This window comes from Crocuta crocuta, unplaced genomic scaffold (assembly GCF_008692635.1).
Source record: "Crocuta crocuta isolate KB4526 unplaced genomic scaffold, BGI_CrCroc_1.0 scaffold750, whole genome shotgun sequence".
Classification (NCBI taxonomy): Eukaryota; Metazoa; Chordata; class Mammalia; order Carnivora; family Hyaenidae; genus Crocuta; species Crocuta crocuta.
This window is the reverse complement of record NW_027529191.1, coordinates 1151874-1171283: the sequence shown is the minus strand read 5'-3', so window position 1 is coordinate 1171283 and position 19410 is coordinate 1151874. Positions and strand designations below refer to the sequence as shown.

The 19410-nt window shown below is 55.7% G+C and overlaps 1 protein-coding gene across 1 annotated transcript in view; it reads left to right on the top strand.

The window, feature by feature from the left end:
• The window catches only part of MYT1L (myelin transcription factor 1 like), a 276307-nt gene that overhangs the window by 113181 nt on the left and 143716 nt on the right, over nucleotides 1–19410 (top strand). Inside the window, exon 3 of the mRNA XM_077758294.1 lies at nucleotides 12223–12379. The gene's annotated coding sequence lies outside the window, so the exon portion shown is untranslated. The remainder of the gene's footprint in view (nucleotides 1–12222; nucleotides 12380–19410) is intronic.

Sequence of the window (19410 nt, the reverse complement as noted above, 5' to 3'; positions counted from 1 at the left end):
GCGGTGGCGAGCAACCCCCTCCCTGTTGGAGAGGGCTTCATACAAGGGCCGGAATCGTGAAGCTGAGGATGGATTGTCCACGCAGCTTTGGCGTGGAGCTCAGCCGCACCGTGGACAACCCAGCCAAGCCACGGGCAACACGCAGGCAGGCCTGGGCGAGCCCCCTGTCTTAATGGTGGTTGTGTGCACAGCTGAGCTGATGTCCGGGGCTGCATCGGGTTGAGGCCACAGGTACCTAGCGGCCCAGAGCCCCCAGAGCACTGGCCCAGGCCACCTTGGCCCTCCCTCCCGGCCCCTCCCTCGGCCCTCCCGCCTCCTCCCTCCTCCCTCCTCTTTCCTCCCCCTGCCGGGGGCAGGCGCCCTGTCCTCCACCTAGGGCAAGGGTTGAGGCCGGCTGGCTTCCTGTTCTCCTTCTAACCCTGACCATGACCTGAATCCCATGCCTGCCTCCTGTATCCTCTCTGCAAATACTCCAGACTTATTATGGAGGCCAGAACACCCGAATATTGCTTCATTTATCTTCATTCTGGGTTCTGCCTGCAGCCAGGCCAACGCTCCTGCGGGCCGTGAGGAAGGCTAGCGGACAAGGGGGTGAGAGAGAGAGAGAGAGAGACAGAGGCAGAGCAGTGGTGCCCCCACATCACAGCCCCTCTTCCCACAGACCGCTAGCTTCTCCCCGCCTCCAAAGAGAAAAGGGCAGCCTGACATTTGCCTAAAGCGCCCCTGGCCTGGAAGGCTGAAGCACAGTGACTACCCGCTGCAGGTAGCCATGACCTTTGACCTTCAATGCCATCCAAGTGAATCGCCCCAAATGAGGCCATCGGGGCTGTGAAGTTAGATCCAGCAGTGCAGTGAGGAGGCCACCAGGCCGCAGCCACGGCTGGGGTGTCCCCGAGAGGGGCAGGGGCTCACCGTCCCGCAGTCTGTGGATGGAAGCCCACGTCTCCGGGCAAGCCGTCCGTGGGGCAGGTTCCTTTGGAGTCCATGAGGGATGTGCTGCTCCACACCTTCGGCGGCCTGTGAGGGCATCGCTGGTCTTTGCCAAATAGCCACAACCCCCTCCCCCGACCCCCGTGCACGTGTCCAAGTATCTCCTTCCTGTAAGGACACCAGTGACCAGGGACGAAGGCCCCTGTTATGTACGACCTCATCGTAGCTTATTTGATCTGCAGTGACCGTTTCCAGACAAGGTCACATTCTGGAGCCGTGGGCTTGGCATTTCCACGTGTGAATCTTTGAGAGACGCAGTTCAGCCCTTAACAATAGTCTCAGCGAAACACACGCTTGCGGGAAGGTGACCACAGTCCCTTGATCATACGGGAGGCTGATCCAACGGGATCTGGGCGCCGACTCTTCTCAGTGGAGGAGACGATGACCCCGTCCTGAGTCAGATCAGCAAACCCTGGACATGACTGACTTTGGATGCGGTAACCCGAGTACTTGAATCAACGCTCAGCGGCAGTCATCCTTTAAGATGAAATGTCCCTGTCATTTCGGTCACACGTGGGTGGATGATCATCTTCTATCACATTTAACCAATTTAGCCATGTCAGGCTTGCAGCTGAAAAATGATACTTTTAGGTGGATAAATAAGGACGAAGGTTGACCTTATACATCAACATACTGTACATAATCCCGGCCCCAGGGAAGTCCTTGCACACTCACAAGAGGAAGAGGAAGATTGAAGTGGCCCTCATGTTCCACCACCGTTTTTTTCTTTCATTGTTTGTTGTGAGGTGGATTCCATGTAACACCCAGTGCTCATCAACACAAGTGCCTTCTACCTGGCCGGATCTGTGATTCTTTTTATTTGAAAACCATTCAAGTTACTGCTCTACAACTGGGAATCTGACGCATCTGATGAAGAAAAGCTACTATCCCTTAAGATAAAGCGCATTTACATGCATATGAGAAGCTATTAAGCAACTGAGAGCTGAAACCAGTTTGTGCAGCTCCTGGAGGGGTGTGCTCCTGGGCCAGATGGTGGGTGCGCCCACGGCCTGCGAACGAGGAGCCCCAGCCATCCCTGCAAGAAGCCGCCCTGGACTGGGAAGGAAGGCTCCACAGGGTCGGCACACATGTGCTGGGGTCCCGGACACAGCAAGACCACAGTCACCAGTACCCTGAGGCTGTGCTCCGAGTACACGCGCGCTGCCCCAAGGGGCCCTCCTCTGTGCCCAATAGACCGGAGCTTTCCGGAGCTGGGACTCACTGTCGCGGTCCCCGTGCTCCGCACGGACACGGAATCCCGGTCCCGGGGGGGCTCCGCGTGCCCATGCTTCCCGGTCCCGGGGGGGGACTCCGCGTGCCCACACTTCCCAGTCCCAGGGGGGGGCTCCACGTGCCCACACTTCCCGGTCCCGGGGGGGCTCCGCGTGCCCGCGCTTCCCGGTCCTGGGGGGGCTCTGCGTGCCCACGCTTCCCGGTCCTGGGGGGGAGCTCCGCGTGCCCACGCTTCCCGGTCCCGGGGGTGGGGGGCTCCGCGTGCCCACACTTCAGTACGCGTCCCGTATTTCCTCCAAGTGCCACAGTGTCTGCGGGTGTCAGGCAGTGAGGGGCCCATTTCCCAAGAGAGCACCTGTGTGCCCTCGCTCCCCGCCCTCTGGCTCCCAGAGAGCACAGAAGGCCAGGCTCAGGGCCCTGCTTACAACTGCTCACCCCCAGCACTTCAAGCCCATTGAACCGCCCACCCCCCACCCCTTGCAGAATAAAAGCGAGAGCCCATCTGTGGCAGCTGGTCCCCTGATGCCCTGCCAGCCTGTGGCCCCTTTACCTACACCTGGGGCTCCCGCTGGGCCCGTGTCTGGTTTGGAAACATCCTCACTGCCTGTCACCGCCCCCCCCCGCCCACCGCCGCCTCCTTCCCATCAAAGCTGGACACCCCGTGTTGGAGGAGCCAGAGTGCCGGTCGCCTGCAGACGCCGCCCCGCTCCATGCTGCCTAGGTCTCGCCTGCCTCTTCCTTCCTCTGCCGGTGCTCACTCCTTGCTCCTGTGCGTCCGTCTGTCCTGGGCCTCTGTCTGTCCTGGGCCCGCGTTCTGTGGGAGGCAGGGCTGTCTGGGGGAGAAGCCCACTGAGGAAGGGCCGCTGCGCCCAGGCAGCCGTGGTCCCAGGAATTGCACCCCCAGGCCAGGCCCCTGCTGCACGGCCAGCAGACAGAGTGGCTGTGATTTAGGGGGATGTGGGAGCAAATCCTGGAGGTGTTGTGCCTGAATCGCGAGTCCCCAGAGACCCCCAAGGAGCCGACACCGATGCAAGTACAAAAGGGTCTTTATTACAAGCTCGAGCAGGGGCTCACCCGCCTACCGGTGTCGTGGCAGAAGGTGAAGCCCCGAACAATAGCGAGCAGAGTTTTTAAGGAGTAAGGGACGGGGGTGTTACAGTACATGTAGCATCATCACATAAGCACCAATTACAATTACAGCTTTGACCGTTCAGTATCTGTGAGGTGCTCATTACTGTTGGTGGGACCCAATCATGACTCTTGAGAATCCTTTGAAAATGACCAATTATGAGGTGAGTTCAAAGGGCCCACGTGGGGTTCAGGCAAGCGGTGAGTGATTGGCTAGTTTGTATAAAGTAACTGTCTGCAGTTCCCAGCCCTGACTCAGACCACAGGAATGGTTTTTGACCAGCTGACCTGAGGGCGGTCCGAGGATGGCTTCAGCCTTGAACAGTCTGAGGCTTTTCCTGGGACTGGGGCTGGGGCCACGTGCAGCCCGAGGTTGCTCTTCATGGAGGACTTAATTTTAGGCTCTTCAGAGGAAATCCCTCCCAGATGCAGCATAGAAAGCAGAGGTTTTGCAGGACAAGACAGGAGGGCGGCCCCTCCTGTCCACACTGTACAGGAAGCAGAGGGACCCTGTGTACAACAGGAAACCACAAACAGCCCACGTGTGTGCAGACCACGTAATCAGGGACGCTGGGTGGCTCGGCTGGGTTAGTGTCTGACTCTTGATTTCAGCTCAGGTCATGATCTCCCCACTCGTGGGTTCGAGCCCCACATCGGGCTCTGCGCTGATGGTGCGGAGCCTGCTTGGGATTCTCTCTCTCCCTTGGCACCTCTCCCTTCCTGTCTCTGAGTAAATAAATAATCATGGAAGGTAAATGATGCAATCAGTAAACCACAGAGGAGGCGGCAGAAGAGGCTACCGGAAGCACTAAGTTCAGACACAGCCTGTAAATCACAAATGTCCCCTCAGAGGAAGTTGATGAAACCAGGTCCAAGCACAAGTATAGGGGCACACACATGTCCACACATTCATTGATTGTAAACGGATTCAGCCCCTCAAAGGGCAACTTGCTGGTGTCTGCTAAAACTCTAAGTGTTGAAAAATCTAAGCATGTGTGTTCAGAGGAAACACACACAAGAATGTTTACCAGAGCGTGTTGGCTTAGTGAAGGCTGGAAACAACCTGAATCTATATCAAGGTACTGGATAGTGTCATAAGTCCTGTACAGCTAGGTTGTGATGCAATAACCACCAGTTACCGAGCTATGGTACCGCCTGTCACGCCCACGTGCAAATGCTTGGGTGTGACCTGTGACGTCTGAGTTCTTTACACAAGAATGTATCTGTGTCTCACTACAGCAGTGGCCTGGGAGCCAGGACCCCAGGCTTGGAGACCAAACCTGCTCCTTGTCTCAGTGACCTTGGCATGTTCCTTGACCTTGCCCAAGTTCCCTGAATCAGTTCCTTGGTGTCAGAAATGGAGATCATAAAATCAGTGCCAATTGTCAAATTAAAGTTAGTTGCTATTTCTAAGCCAGGTCAAAGCCCAGGCTCTGCACCTGTGTAACCCACAGATCAACTGCTCAGCCCCGTGCTGGCCACCACCCCCTGGCCAGTGTAGACCACAGGCCAGTGTAGAAATCACACCTTCCTCCAGCCTGTGTACAAGCCTCAGGCTCGTGTCAGGGGCGGGGCACAGTCTCTGAGCCAAAAGGTACGTGAGCAGGAGAGGCCATCCTGCCTCTGGAACATTCCCTGCTCTGGCCTCACTCCCACTAATTCAGGGCTTGGAGGACAAATAATTACTCATTAACTTTGCATTGTTTCACAACATGTGCATTATAATCAAAGGCAGAAGAGCGTGGTCAGATGAGCTGCTTTGAGACCTAACGTGACCAAGGAGTCTGGGCCCTTCTTGTTCATAAAACTAACACTGAGTCCATCACCCCACCCGAGGATTGCTGCCGCAGAGCCCTCCACACAGTACAATGTGACCTTCCCCTGTCCCTGCCCAGCATGGCTACCTGACTGGGGACTCGGCTGGGTCTAATTCCTGTCTCCTGCCACAACCTTTCCTCATCGATGAGGAATTGAATAGAACAAAACAAAGATCTTTAAGATCATCGTTAAATGAGTGTTTTTAAAGACAGCCCGACTGGTTAATGATAAGTGTCCTTGTGGCCTAAGACTGGAGTGTTAGTTGGGGCACATATTTAATGTCTCGGGGCCGCGTCAGAGGCTAGCACTGTCCTCACAAGTAGTCGGTCGGAACTCCACGGTGGAGAAAGTTCGGGGTCAGGAGTGCATATTCCAAAACCCCACGCCCGCCATCACAGGTACTGTCCACATTTGGATGTATTTCTCACCTATATTTGTTCGTGTCCGTTGTGGGGGTGTTTGGGGTTATTAGCATATTATACTTATAATTTTGCAACCTAGTATTTGTTTCAAAAGTACATCGCAAGCACTTAAGACACTGCCTCGAAGTCTTCATAGCTACTCGTGGTGCCTGGGGAAGAGGGCTCGCTCGGCCGGGCCCGGCCATGTGCTGGACTGGCCGCCTTCTCTGCCCTCTGTCCACCCAGCAGCCCATCATGTGGGAGTTCTGATTTCCGGTAGAATCAGGCTGTGAGAGCCTGGGACCCCGAGCCGCTGGCTTCTCGGACCAAGGACTGGCAGGCAGCTGGTCAAGCCGGACCTCGGCTCTGCTTGGCAGGAACCAGTGGTCTTCACAACCAGGAACTGGACATATCACAGGCCCGCTAGCCTCCCCGTGGCGGGGGCTGCGTACGTTGTTTCCCAGTGTCCACTCTCCCGAGTAACTTGTGCCAAGCTCAGGGGGTGATGGGTGAGTGGAGGAGAGAGAGCCATCAGTGTCAGGGACCCCTGAGGACGCCCGCCCTCCCTGTGCAGGGGCAGGCTGGACGGACGCCCCCTCAGAGCGCTCAGGTGGAGTCCTGGGAGCCCAGGCCTGCAGCAGCGACCCGCTGCCTCCCGCCCCTGCGACGCTGGCCAGCGCCAAGCCCCGGCGACCGAGCCTCTGCTCCCGCTGCTCCAAGGGAAGACAGCACAGCTGTTGCTGGGCCTTTGGACTCAATTATTAGCAGCGTTTTAATATCACCTCCTTTAGATTGTAATTTAAGCAGAGAGATGCTTTTTAATTGCCATCTGTGTAGCCAGCTCCATCCCAGGAAAATTAGGTCTGCTTTAATTAGACGTAACCTGGCAGATACGAGCCCAGCGATAGCTGTGATGGGCAGGGACACACGTGACGGCCGGTCCTACGAGGTTGCCTGTCTTCATGTCATGTATGAGTACACGGCACATGCGTCTGTATGGGGGGGTGTGCACGCGCGTGAGTGCATGTGTGTGTGTGCGTGCCCACGTGTGTGTGCGTGTGTGTGTGCATGTGTGTTCTACGTTCTTATCCCACAGGCCACCTTGGTTCCTGGCTCATAAATGTTATTTTCCCTTTGATTGTCTAAGTTCAGCCTCCACTTGTGCTGCCCTGACCTCCTGGGAGTCTCCTCGCCCAGCAGCAGCTGCAGACAGCCGTGCTGGGGGGGCTCCCAGTTCCCACAGACATCCGTGCTGGGGGGGGGACAGCCATGCTGGGGGGGACTTCCACAGACACCCGTGCAGGGGGGGGACCCGACTCCCACAGACAGCCGTGCTGGGGGGGACCCGACTCCCACAGACAGCCATGCTGGGGGGGGGACCCGACTCCCACAGANCGGGGGGGGGGACCCGACTCCCTCAGACAGCCGTGCTGGGGGGCACCCGACTCCCACAGACACCCGTGCCGGGGGTGGGGACCCGACTCCCACAGACACCTGTGCCGGGGGTGGGGACCCGACTCCCACAGACACCCGTGCCGGGGGGGAACCCGACTCCCACAGACAGCCGTGCCGGGGGGGGGACCCGACTCCCACAGACANCTCCCGCAGACAGCCATGCCGGGGGGGGACCCGACTCCCGCAGACAGCTGTGCTGGGGGGACCCGACTCCCATTGATTTCTGGAGGGTCCTGGCAGCCGAGGAACTGGCCCCTTGGGACCTTTTAGGGCAGTGAACAGTGAACAGTGCGCTGGCACCTGTAAAACCTCCAGCCTCTTATCCCCAGATCGGCCGCAGGCCTGCGTTGGGCTGGCAGGGCGGGCCGGGCACCTCCCGCAGAGCCCAGGCAGCTTCCCTGCCCCACCCCGCCCCGCAGGCGCCCGGTGATCCCGCTGCCCCTGAGCGTCCTACCCTGTAAGGTGCTGAGCCTCCCTGGGCTCCAGGCGGTGTCAGCACCCATGTTTCCGGCAGGGACGCCACAGATGCCTTTCTGGGCAACTGGGCGCGGGCCTCCCTCCCCCTTNACCCCCCTCCTCCTCCTCCCTCCACCCTGCTCCTCCTCCCTCCACCTTCCCCTTTCCCCTCCTCCATCCCCCATCTCCTCCCTCCTCCCACCTCCTCACTCCTACCTCCTTCCTCCTCGTTCCCCCCACTTCCTCTCTCCTCCTTCCTCCCACCTCTTCCCCCTTTCCCTCCTCCTTTCCTCCCTCCTACTTCCCACTTTTGTTCCACAAATAGTACCTCAGTGCTCCTTATCTGCCACGGTGTGTGACGTACTAGTGACACACAGTCCCTAACTTCCTGCAAAGACAAATACCAAAATCAAGAGTATGTATAACTGTGACAAAAACTAATGTCAGCATAGAAAATAGTACTCTTTTTTTTAATGTTTTTATTTATTTCTGAGAGAGAGAGACAGCGTGAGCAGGGGAGAGTCAGAGAGAGAGGGAGACACAGAATTGGAGCAGCTCCAGGCTCTGAGCTGTCAGCACAGAGCACGACGCGGGGCTCAAACCCACGAACCATGAGATCATGACCTGAGCTGAAGTCGGATGCTTAACCGACTGAGTTACCCACGTGTCCCAGAAAATAGTATTCTTGACAGTTTAAAATGCAATTGAAGAACTCAAAGATAAATTTGAAGAAATCTCTCAGAAAGTAGAGAAAACAGAAAAAGATTAAAAAAATACGAAAGCAAAGATCTCTGGGGGGTAAATGAGACACTACAAATCCATTTAGGAGAAATCATCCCCTCCCCACCCCAAATACATTAAAAAGCAAAAAAATTCCTAAGGAGGGAGAGATCATCAAAGAGAAGAAAGTTCTGGCAGGTTGGCCTGTCTGAAGAAGGCCCCACAGGCCGCGGGGTGGGGACCACATGCCTGTGACGGGACAGGCCTCAGTGGCGGGTGCTGTGTCTGCAGCCGTGACTCCGTGGCCTCAGGGGCCTTGGGGCCACGTGCTGACAGTGAGGGATGCTTCCAACACGAGCCTCAGCCGGAACTCGTCCCAGGCCAAGGTCAACACACAAGGGGCGCGTGGCGGGGGGGGACTGTGCCCTGGCCTCAGGCGCCGGACGCAGGGCTGAGGAAGCGGGAGCCGCGGGCAGGTGGCCCCTTGCGGCCGGCCATGAGCACCGCGCCCCCATCAGTCCGTCAGTGCGTCTCTCTCCTTCCAGGCTCTCCATTTGGTCTCTGTGAATGTGCATTTTTCTAAAGCAAATAAACAGAACTAAGTTAGGTCTGAGACCTTGATTTCCCAGAGGGAATTTCTGCCACTGACTTAGGATGTTAAAAAAAAAAAAAAAAAAATCAAGCACTTGAGGGTGCCTGGGGGGCTCAGTCAGTTGGGCATCTACTTCACCTCAGGTCATGATCTCGTGGTTTGTGGGTTCAAGCCCCAGGTCGGGCTCTGTGCTGACAGCTCGGAGCCTGGAGCTGCTCCAGATTCTGTGTCTCCCTCTCTCTCTGCCCCTCCCCTGCTTATGCTCTCTCTGTCAAAAATAAATTAACATTAAAATTTTTCTAAAAAGTAAAAAATTTAAAAAATTTAGGAAAAGAGCTAGTTTGTCAGAGGAGGGCCCTGGGACGATGGGGGTCCGCCGGTCCCTGTCCCTCCCGCGAGCACTCTCCCCCACGCACGCGAGCCACCCCGCGACGGCAGCACGTGAACACGCCAGCTCTCGGCAGGCGGCGGCCCCGCGTCATCACTCCTGTTCGTCCGTTCGCTCCTGTGAAGGGCATTGTCTTCTGTGCCTTTGTTATTAACGAGACATAAGCCCACAGACGAAGTCGCTGCAGGGGTGCGTAACAACAGGCGGAGATCGGAATCTCGAATCCAGTTTAATTATGCTAAGAAAGCGAGTGGAGCCATGATTCACTGTTTGCCTGCCATTCATCAACATAGAGTTTAATTGTGGAATTTAAATATTATGAGCTATTTATATGTGTATTTCTTGATAATATTACTAACATTCAGTTGAATATTAGCTGTTTGCAAATGCTTTTTTTATAACTATGGTTTCATAAAAGTATTTATTTTTTTAATTTATTTATTTAAAATCAAGTTAATTAACATACAGTGTAGTATTGGCCTCAGGAGTAGAACCCAGTGATCTGTCTGTTACATACGAAACCCAGTGTTCAACCCAACAAGTGCTCTCAAAAAATTAATAGAACTACCCGTGACCCAGCAATTGCACTACTAGGTATTTATCCAAGCAAAATAAAAATGCTGATTCGAAGGGGCACATGCACCCCGATGCTTATAGCAGCGCTATCGACAGCAGCCAAAGTGTGGAGAGAGTCCAAATGTCCATCAACATTTCATTTGGATGAGTGGATAAAAGAATCTATTATAAAAAGGCAAACATCTGCATATGTCACGGTATTAACACTGGGCATGTTGTCGATGTATTGTTTTGCTTTTTGTTTTAGTAGATTATGTTGTATTTGTCTCAATTATCAGGGTTCCTCTTTTTATTCCTTTTTTTTTCAATGTTTTATTTATTTCTGAGAGAGAGAGAGAGACAGGGTGAGCAGGGGAGGGTCAGAGAGAGAGGGAGACACAGAATCTGAAACAGGCTCCAGGCTCTGAGCTGTCAGCACAGAGCCCGACGCGGGGCTCAAACCCACAGACTGTGGGATCAGGAGTTGAGCTGAAGTCAGTGCTTGACCGACTGAGCCCCCTGGTGCCCCATTTATATCCTTTAGTACATTTAATGATGACTATAGGGCTTCTGTTTTACCCAAACATACTGGTTTTTCTCTTTTTTTTCCTCCTGCTCCTTCGTATTTTCTATTTTTCTTTATACCCAAAATTATTATTATTTTTTCACATATTTAAGATTCCACGATATTGATCCTAACCTCCCTCTATTGTTTCTTTCATTTTCCCCTGTGTTTGTGTAGGAACCTCTTCCCCATCTTGCTTTATAGTGAGTCACTCAGAGTCAGGCAGAGGGAAGGGTGAGCCCTCAGTGAATGTGGGCTGGATGCATTCGAGGCGTTCGTTAGCTTTGTGGCTGCTCGCAGTATCCGATCATAAGTGGTCACTGTGAGTGAGACACTGAAACTCGGAGGGATTATGCAGGTGGATCAGTAAGCCGGAGACGACAGCTGCGGTGACAGGCATACGTACACATACTGCCGCTTCCTGAGCGTTTACGTACAGGAGGCCGGGCCCCTTCCGTGTGCAGCATCATCTAATTTAGAAACTGAAAAATTCTAGAGAATGTAATGCTTATAAAACAGCAAGCTCAGGTCATGAGGTGATGACTGGTAATGATTTAACAACCCCAGTCAGCCTGCTTTCAGATCCTTTAACCATTGCACATTTTATGGGGCGCCTGAGTGGCTCAGTCGGCTCAGTGTCCAACCTTTGATTCAGCTCAGGTCATGATCTCAGGGCTCGTGAGCCTGGAGCCTGCTTAGGATGCTGTGTCTCCCTCTCTCTCTGTCCCTCCCCCACCTGCGCTCTCACTCGCTCTCTCTCTCTCTCTCAAAATTAAACAAACATTAAAAAACTAAAACAAAATAAAAGAACACATTTTACTGGTTGGCTGAGCCACTTGTATGTCCTAATCTAATCACTTAGAATCCGTCCTGCACCTGTCAGCGGGAGTGCTCCCTGCTTGTGTCTGTTTTCCCTTCTCCTTTTCTTTCCCTCCCTCCCTCCTTCCCTCTCTTCCTTCCTTCCTCCTTCCTTCCTTCCTCTTGTCATTTGAATCAACAACCCGCTACTGAGCAACACGGGATGCAGGCAGCTAAGATACAGAAGCAGGTGGCGTTGACCCTGCCCTCGGGTGATGCACGTCCAGGGGGTTTGCGCCATAAGACAGATGGTGAGCTCACAGTAAGGCTTCACGGAGATTATCAAATCCTAAGCAGTAAGTAGGCAGAAATGCTCTTGTTTTAAGTGGCAAGGTTGAAAATAAAAAGACAAATGCTTTCTCTTTCTGGGAATTTATGACTTAAATCTCCTGTGGTCTACACGCTTGTGTTTTGGGCAAGACACGCGTGCTCAAACCCTTACTCACTGCCTGTGTGGGTGAAGTCACTCCTTGGGAAGATGAATATGCCTGGAAAGGATTTACAGCTCAGTCCCCAAAGGTCAGCAGAAGCAGACAGGGACACCGGTTCCCAGATGACGGGAAGGGATTGCTGAGCTCTGAGGAAAATGGCTTAATGACCTTTGTTTCTTATTTAAGCCTGGTACCTACTTGCCTGTTGTTCACACAAAGCAATTTGACATGACAGCTTATTGCGCGCGTGTTATGTGGCCGTCAACGTGAAGCTGGTTAACTGAATTGTCAGTGTTATAATCTCTGCGAGGGCGCCCGGGGAGATCCTGGACCACAGGGACGGGAGTTCTAGAACCTTCTCAGGTCCAGCACAAGGTCTCAGACTGCAGAGTTGACTTTGCCGATGGGGGTGGTCCGTGAGCAAGTCCCTGGGGGGCCCCTTTCCCAGAGCCCCAGGTCCAGGAGAATGCTTGCTGGGGGGGCCCCATCCATGGGCAGGACAGATGACACTTGGTTCTGGGAAGCGGGCACAAAGTCCACATCCGCCGCTGCCACGGGATGCCTCCATGTCTGTCTCCTCCTCACGTGCTACAAAGTCACAGGCACTTCACACTGTGGTTCGTGTCTTGCAGATGGAGAAATGGAGGCACAGGGAAATTAAGTGACTTTGCCACAGTCCCAGGCTGGGGAGGACCAGGAAGAGAACGTAGAGGGACCCTGACCCTGGGCCCGTGTCCTGCCCACGGAGCCACGCTGCCTCCCTTCCTAGGAGAGAAGACGCCCTGCAAGGTACGCGAGCCCCTAAGCCCCGGGTTGCATGCGGTCCGGTCCGCCCTGGGGGGACGTCGCCTGGGCCACCAGTGTCAGGAACGTGTCCTCCCTCTGGGAGAGCAGCTCGCACCCCTCCTGGGCCCTCCCCCACCCTCATCACAGTGTCCCTGCCTTCTCCGTCCGCCCCGCCTCCGTCCTGTCCACCACCTCTCCCGCTCCGGGGGCAGACGCACCCCGTCCTGGGACTTCAGAAGAGAAAGAGAGACACTTTCTCCCAGTCCTTCCGGGGCCAGGCTCTTGGCCTTCTGCCGGCCTCCTTGGCTGCCCGTCCGCTGTGAGGCGCATGGAAGCCGGGCTGCTGTCCGCCCCCCTCACTGAATCTCCTCTCCCAAACCCCACCTGGGTCTCACGAGCACCTGCTCCAGACACTGTCAGGGTAGAAGGGGCTGTAAGCACCGAGCAGACCCACCCCCAGATTCCGATGGATGAAACTTCCGGGACAGGCCCCAGCGAGGCTATGTCACCCGTGCTGGACCACTTCCCAGCAGGGGTCGAGGTGGCACCGATGAACTGCACGCAACATTCCCCCTCAAAATCCCGTGGTCACAGCTGAATGCGCCTCCTCCCCTCCCCACACCGCCCTAGGACTCTCTCCTCTCTTGCTTTCTGTTCCAAGCTATTTCCTTAGGTGCCCTTCCCATCTCTTGATAGTCCCGTCATCTTCTGTCGATGCGCCATACCCCACTCCTGCCCTTTGAGGGCCCCTTGAGGTGGGGGGTGAGTCTCATCCGGCGGCAAATCCCTTCCCTTAGAAGGAATGCTGAGTACAAACGGTGTCCCACGGGGAGAGCAGCCACACAGTCACGAGGGCAGGGACGCCCAGGACAGCGCCACCCGTTCACGTGGGGAGAGTGGGCGCCACACGGTCTAAGGATTTCCTCTGGACCTACTGTGTGCTTGCACGCCCGCCTGGCCGCCCTGTAGAGCTCACAGGGACACCGTCCTCTGTACCGTTTGCATGAGGCTCAGGGGGCAAAGACACAATAAGTAGAAAAAACTAAACCTCATGCTTAAGACACCAAGCCCAGCCCTTCTCCCCCAAATTCCTGAATATCCCCCACTTACTGGTCTCTGAAATACTTTCATTTCTGAACGTTTTCTGTGGACGGTGCTCCTCTCCCCTGAACACAAGGACGCTTACACACAGACATGAGCTTCTCTACTTCTGTTCTTTCCCCTTTTCACTTTGTTCTCCCCTTAAAAAATAAGCAAAACATTTTTTTTAAACTGGATTTTAGAAGCACAAACTTCCGGTTTTAAAATAAATGTCACAGGGATGAAAAGTATAGAAGAGGGAATGTAATCAGAAACGTTACGATAATTGTGTGGTGACGGCGGCTGCCGACCGCGGCGAGCCTTTCGCGATGCACCTGAGTGTCAAGTCCCTGTGCGGTGCGCCACACCTGACACGGTGCATGGCAAGGAGACTTCCATTTAAGATGAAAAAGTGGGTTAAAAAATTCCAAGCTAGAAGATCACTTGGATAATTAGAAATACGTAAGTAAATAGACAACTCTACGCATACTATTCTGGGTCAAAACATATTTGAATCTTTGCAGTTTTTTAAAGGTTTTATTTTAAAGTAATCGCCACACCCAATATGGGGCTTGAGCTCACTACCCCAAGATCAAGGGTCACATGAGGAGGGATGAGTACTGGGTGTTGTGTGGCAGCCAATTTGGCAATAGATTATATTTTAATTAATTAATTAATTAATTGAGATACATAACAAAAAAAGAGTCACATGCTCTTCCAACTGAGCCTGCAAGGCACCCCTTGAATCTTTGAATTTTATTTTTTGTGCCACTTTATCAAAATTTGGGTTGGGAGAAGTGAAGGTAGAAAATGCTGGCTACAGGCCAGATACAGTCTCAGAGCCGACAGAGCTGAGCTTATGAATATAGCACCTCCTCTACTACTTATTAAAAGCTGTTCTTTGGTCACATTTGTGGGGTTTTGTAGCTTCCAAAGGAGAGGTGTGGCTTCCGTGGCACTGCCCCCCAAGGGCACCTGAGGGGAGCAGCTGTTCCGTAGAGGAGGGGCTGGGCGGGCTGGGGGAGGACGCTGAGCAGACCCGCGTGAGGCCGCACACGCCCAGCGCTGGGGCACGGGCACTGGCGGGAGGGCGGAGGCCCCCGGGACATCACGGCCGAGCGGGAGAGCCTGCAGCTCTTTCCCAGGGACTGGCTGGGTCACCCACGCTTTTCACATGTACGTGGCAGGAAATACCACAAGCCAAGGGGAAAAAAGCTACCAGAACATACTCCCAACAGATAAGATGGGTAAACGGATTAACACCTTAAATGTACAAAGAGCTATTGCAAATTGATGTGAACATTTTAAAAATAGGCCAAGAGTGAGAATAAGGGCTTCTCTGTAGCCAGAATGCCAGAGGCCACATGTGGGAGGGGCTGACCCTCGCCCGTGGCCAGGGGAAGAGAGGTGTGAGCCACAGTGAGCTAAGTCACTCCCCTCGGCGAAAGTGAGACTTGTGTGGTCCGTTGTTGATAAGCTCTTAGAAGAATCGTCGCACATTACCAAAAAGTGCAGGGATTTGAACATCTTCCAGAAGTACCGAAAATATCTTCTCGGAGAACTCTATTACAGAAATATGCACAAAGACATGTGTGATATTTATTGCACTTCTTTTTATAGTGGAATAAAACAAATAACTGAAATAAAACAACCTCAATGTCCATTAGTGGGGGAATTTACAAGGATGCTTGGATAAATTACAGGACAGACGTTCTGGGGAATACTACACATCCATTCAAAAAAGGAGTCGAGTCCACGGGCATTGGCCTGGAGAGAGAGCTGCGACTTCTAGTAAGTGAAAATAGCAACTTACAGAGGAGTTGGCGTAGCTCGGACTCTTGCGCCTGAGAGAGTCAGCAGGGCAGCGCTGAGGGTTCTGGCCTGGACTCCACGAGCGAAGGTGGAGCCTCTCGGAGGGTCGGGCACCCGGAAGAGCCTGCCGTGACTCAGCCTGCACAGTAAGGGTCTGAAGGGGCACCTCACCCAGGGGGTGGGAAGGGACGGCCGTGAAACTGCCACATGGGGGTGATGCGACCAGCAGAGAAAGGACAAATGTGATCGGGTTTCGGGCTGACAGGATGAGCACTTCATGTATTCAGCAAACCTTCCACGGTGAGGCAGACAGGCCGACGACCAAGAGCCCACGCTGTGCCGGGAGGAGAGCGGCGAGGGCGACAGACGTGGGGACAGGAAGCAGGGGCACGGCTCGGGAGACCCCGGACTGCAGGCAGACACGGAATGTGGCTCGGAGGTGGATTCGCGGTGAATGACGGTGCTCTGGGAGCCACTGGGCGTGGGGTCCAGGCTCACCTGAGATCAGAGAACCCGTGTGCAGCCAGGTGCCCGCAGTGGCATAGCTGTGTCCCAAGCGGGTGTGGCCTGGGCACAGAGCCCTGAGGGAGCAAGGGAGTCGGGCGCCACATGCTTTCCTGAGGCAAGAGCTTCAGTGAGACTTAGCGGGTGTAGGACGTGGCCCTGGTGACCTTGGAAGTGACACCCAATGGGGTGTAAGCCGCCTGGAGGCCTCTGTGGGAGCAGCCTGGCCACAGAGGATGGAGGGGCGTGGCACCTGCTAATGGTCAACAAGGTCAAGGGTGGAGGGACCTGAGCCCAACGGAAGCACAAGAGCTGGGTGAGAGGAGCAGACAGAACACTCTAGAAAGAAGGGACTCACCACCCCCCCCCATCGCAGGGAAGTAATCTCTGAGATCGCGATCCCCGGTGTGGCCTGGGGCAGGACTCGGACGTGAGCTCCAGCCCAGGCGTGTCTGGCACGGCCAGGCCTGACTGCTGCCACCTACCAGCCTTGGCAGCTGCTACCAGGCAGGATCCGGGGGACACAGGAAGCACACGGACGGCCCGCGGTCAGGACGTGGGGGCGCCCAGAAGCGTCCTGAAGGCAGACTTCTCTGTGGGGGGCCGGCTGGTCGGGGCTCAAGGCTGACACCAGGCTGGTGTGTGGGTGACCCCGCTTGCTGTGAGGAGAAAGCAGGCACAGTCCTCAGGACGGTGGCGGCCGTGGGGGCCTCCTGACGGGAAGACCCGGGTGGCTACGCGCCGCTCCCCCGCGCCAGCCGGCCTTCGCCTGTACGACCCGTGGAAGACCGAGCTGACCACGCTGCTGGGCATGATGTACGGCAGCCTGTGCCGCGGTTCTGGGCGCCCGAGCCGGGACTTGGGTCCGTACCGCGCTCAGCAGGCCAGGCGACACTTGGTGCTTCACCCTAATGCTCTTCAGTTACTTAGGATCGTCCTTCCCAGAGCGCTCGCAAAGCTGCCTTCTCTGATCTCCCAACACCCCGGGCTCCACGTGGGAACGAGGAGACGGGGAAGCGCCCAGGTTAGCTCCCTGTCCAAGGTCGTGCAGCTGCGGGACACGAAGACCCTGGCCCGGGGGTTCAGCTCCAGGACCCAGACCGCTGCGCCCCGCTCGGCACCGCCTCTGGAAACGCCGCACGGCCGTCTTGTGGTTTAGCACTTGGCCGTGTGTTACAGGGTCTTGTTGGCCAGTCTGTCCTCTCCTTGACCTGCAGCTATTTACGGGTCTTTTACTTACAAGAAAAAGCACAAACACAGAGGAACCGGGGAATAAAGGTCTCGCTCTCAAAACCAACTGGCTGGTCTCTACGTGGTTTGTAAATTGTAATCCGCTGCCACACAGGAGAAGGCGTGGGGGACGCTGTCACGGTGTGTCCCCAGGAGCCCCTGCGACACGGGCTCCCCTTCTCCGCGCCCCGAGGGGACGGGACGTGCTGCGACCCGTCAGGAGACTGAGGTTATTGGCGCCCTGCGGGCTGAGATTGACGGGTTTTATGTCAGATCCTACTTGTCTGGGAAAACACCAACTATCAGTCAGTGCACTGGTCGTAGCCTGTTTTGAATATTCGTTCTTTACTTAGTATTTGTGAACGGCCCCTTCCTAGGTAGGAATATTCCTGTCTAGAAAGTAGTTCACTTTTGTTTTTCCTTCTCTTTACTCTGTGGAACCTCTTCCCCATTTCTGAGAAAGTTTGCCCAACATCCACGTGACCTTTAAGGGAATTGTGATATTTTTATTTAACACAACTCGGCCAGTGTTTATCAAGCAACCGTCCTGGGCCAGGCACCAAGCCGGGCTCACCCGCCAGCTTGCCCCGGAGCGCTGTGAGCCCCGGGGACCCACCCTGTGCACGGCGCCCCGTTTCCCGGCTCCCGGGACCGCCCCCCTGCCCGGCTTGGGATGATGCGTCTCCAGCCCTGATGTAATGTTAGCTGGACTGAACGAGGTCATCGAGTCCCTGACACACGCGCACACACACACACACACACACACACACACACATGCGCGCGCACATGCACCCTGAACTTCTGGCCCTGGGTCGTGCGGAGGCTGCCCTCCGGAGCTGTGCACCCCTGGACTGGCCCACATTCTCAGAGGCCCGTGCCGTGCTGGGGTCAGTGGAGGTGATTAAAACTGCAGAGAACATAACAGCACACCTGCATCACAAGGGACACGTGTGCCCCAGCTTGGCTGTCATGTGCTTCTGCCTTGCCCGCACCCTTGGGGACGCGTGCCACACCTGGAAAATGGGGGAAGGAAGGAAGCGTTCCTCATGCACCAGACGCCATGCTAGACCGCCCCACGGAGTCATTCCATCCGAGCCTGTCGGCCGCCCAGGCAACCAGCAGGAACGTCACGGGTGAGAGAACCGTGACCCACGGAGGACCCTGCCTGGCCTCACGCCGTCAGCAGACGTGGAGCCGGCCGTCACACCGCGGGCCACCTGCCCCCGAGACTGCGTCCACGCTGTGACACGGCCACACTTCCACCTGGGCGGCCGGCTGTGGGATCTCACTCCCTGGCTGTGGCCTGCAAGGCAAACCCGGAGACGTTCAGGAGGCCCTGCCCGCGTGCCCCAGCTGCACTGCCCACCGAGGCCTCGGCCGACGGCCTGCGTCCCAGAGCCAGGAGGGGAACCAGCAGACCCTAGGAGACTCGCTGAGTTCCTGCGACGTGTGTGACCTCCGGGCCCTGGGACCTAGATGCTTTCCTCAGACTGGGGTGTCCCCCGGGGCAGACAGCGGCGGGCAGGGCAAGGCAGGCAGCGAAGCTACTGCAGCGGATGGAGAGAACCGTCACGCCCCTCGGTGGCCTCTGTCACCACAAGGCACGGCATGGACGAGGCCTCGGGCAAGGACTCGGGCAGCGGCCATGTACGAAGCCTGCCTCGCGCCAGCTGTGGCCGACAGAAACTGAGTGCGGGGTTTCCAGATCCTCCTGCTTTTCCAGAGAAATCAGAGATGCAGAACTAGACATAAAACCCCTGGATTTGTAGGTGTTGCCTCCGTGGGTTGGGCCCCAAGAGGCCAGAGAACGGTTCTGGGCCCGAGTCCCGGCCGGCGGGCTGGGAGAATCGTCCCGCCTGCGCCCTGCGTTCTGACTCTTGGCACTTTCCGCCAAAACTTGCTCGCGGGGTTAAGGGATGCGATGACCGGCAGGAGCACAGCTGAACCCCGTCCATCTTCGTGCAGATGCAGCTCTTTTCTTACTTTTTCACTGAGGCCAAAAGAGCAATAGCAACTTTACCAAAAACTAAGGCGCCTGATTTGACGTCTCACCCGAAGCTCTGGAAACACTCACTTCCCTGCTCAGCCGTCCCACGCTTGAGTAAAGACCACGCCGGGACCACAAACAGCAGCGCAATATGGGCTCCGCCCCCAGACCCACCTGGGGGCGTTGGGCATCCCCGCGGTCGTGACGGACGATAGAACTGGGAAGTGGATTTCTTACGGAGATGCCACGTCACCCAAATGGGAGGGAAACCAAACGGGGTCATTTTGTTAAAAGCCACCACCTTCATCTCCCTGGAATCGCCTTTGAAATTCAGGTTTGGTTCCCGACGCAGCACTAGGTCCCTGGCCCCCACAAGGCTGTGAGGAGGCCATCCCGGGGCTGCTGGCGGCCGACCCCCCGT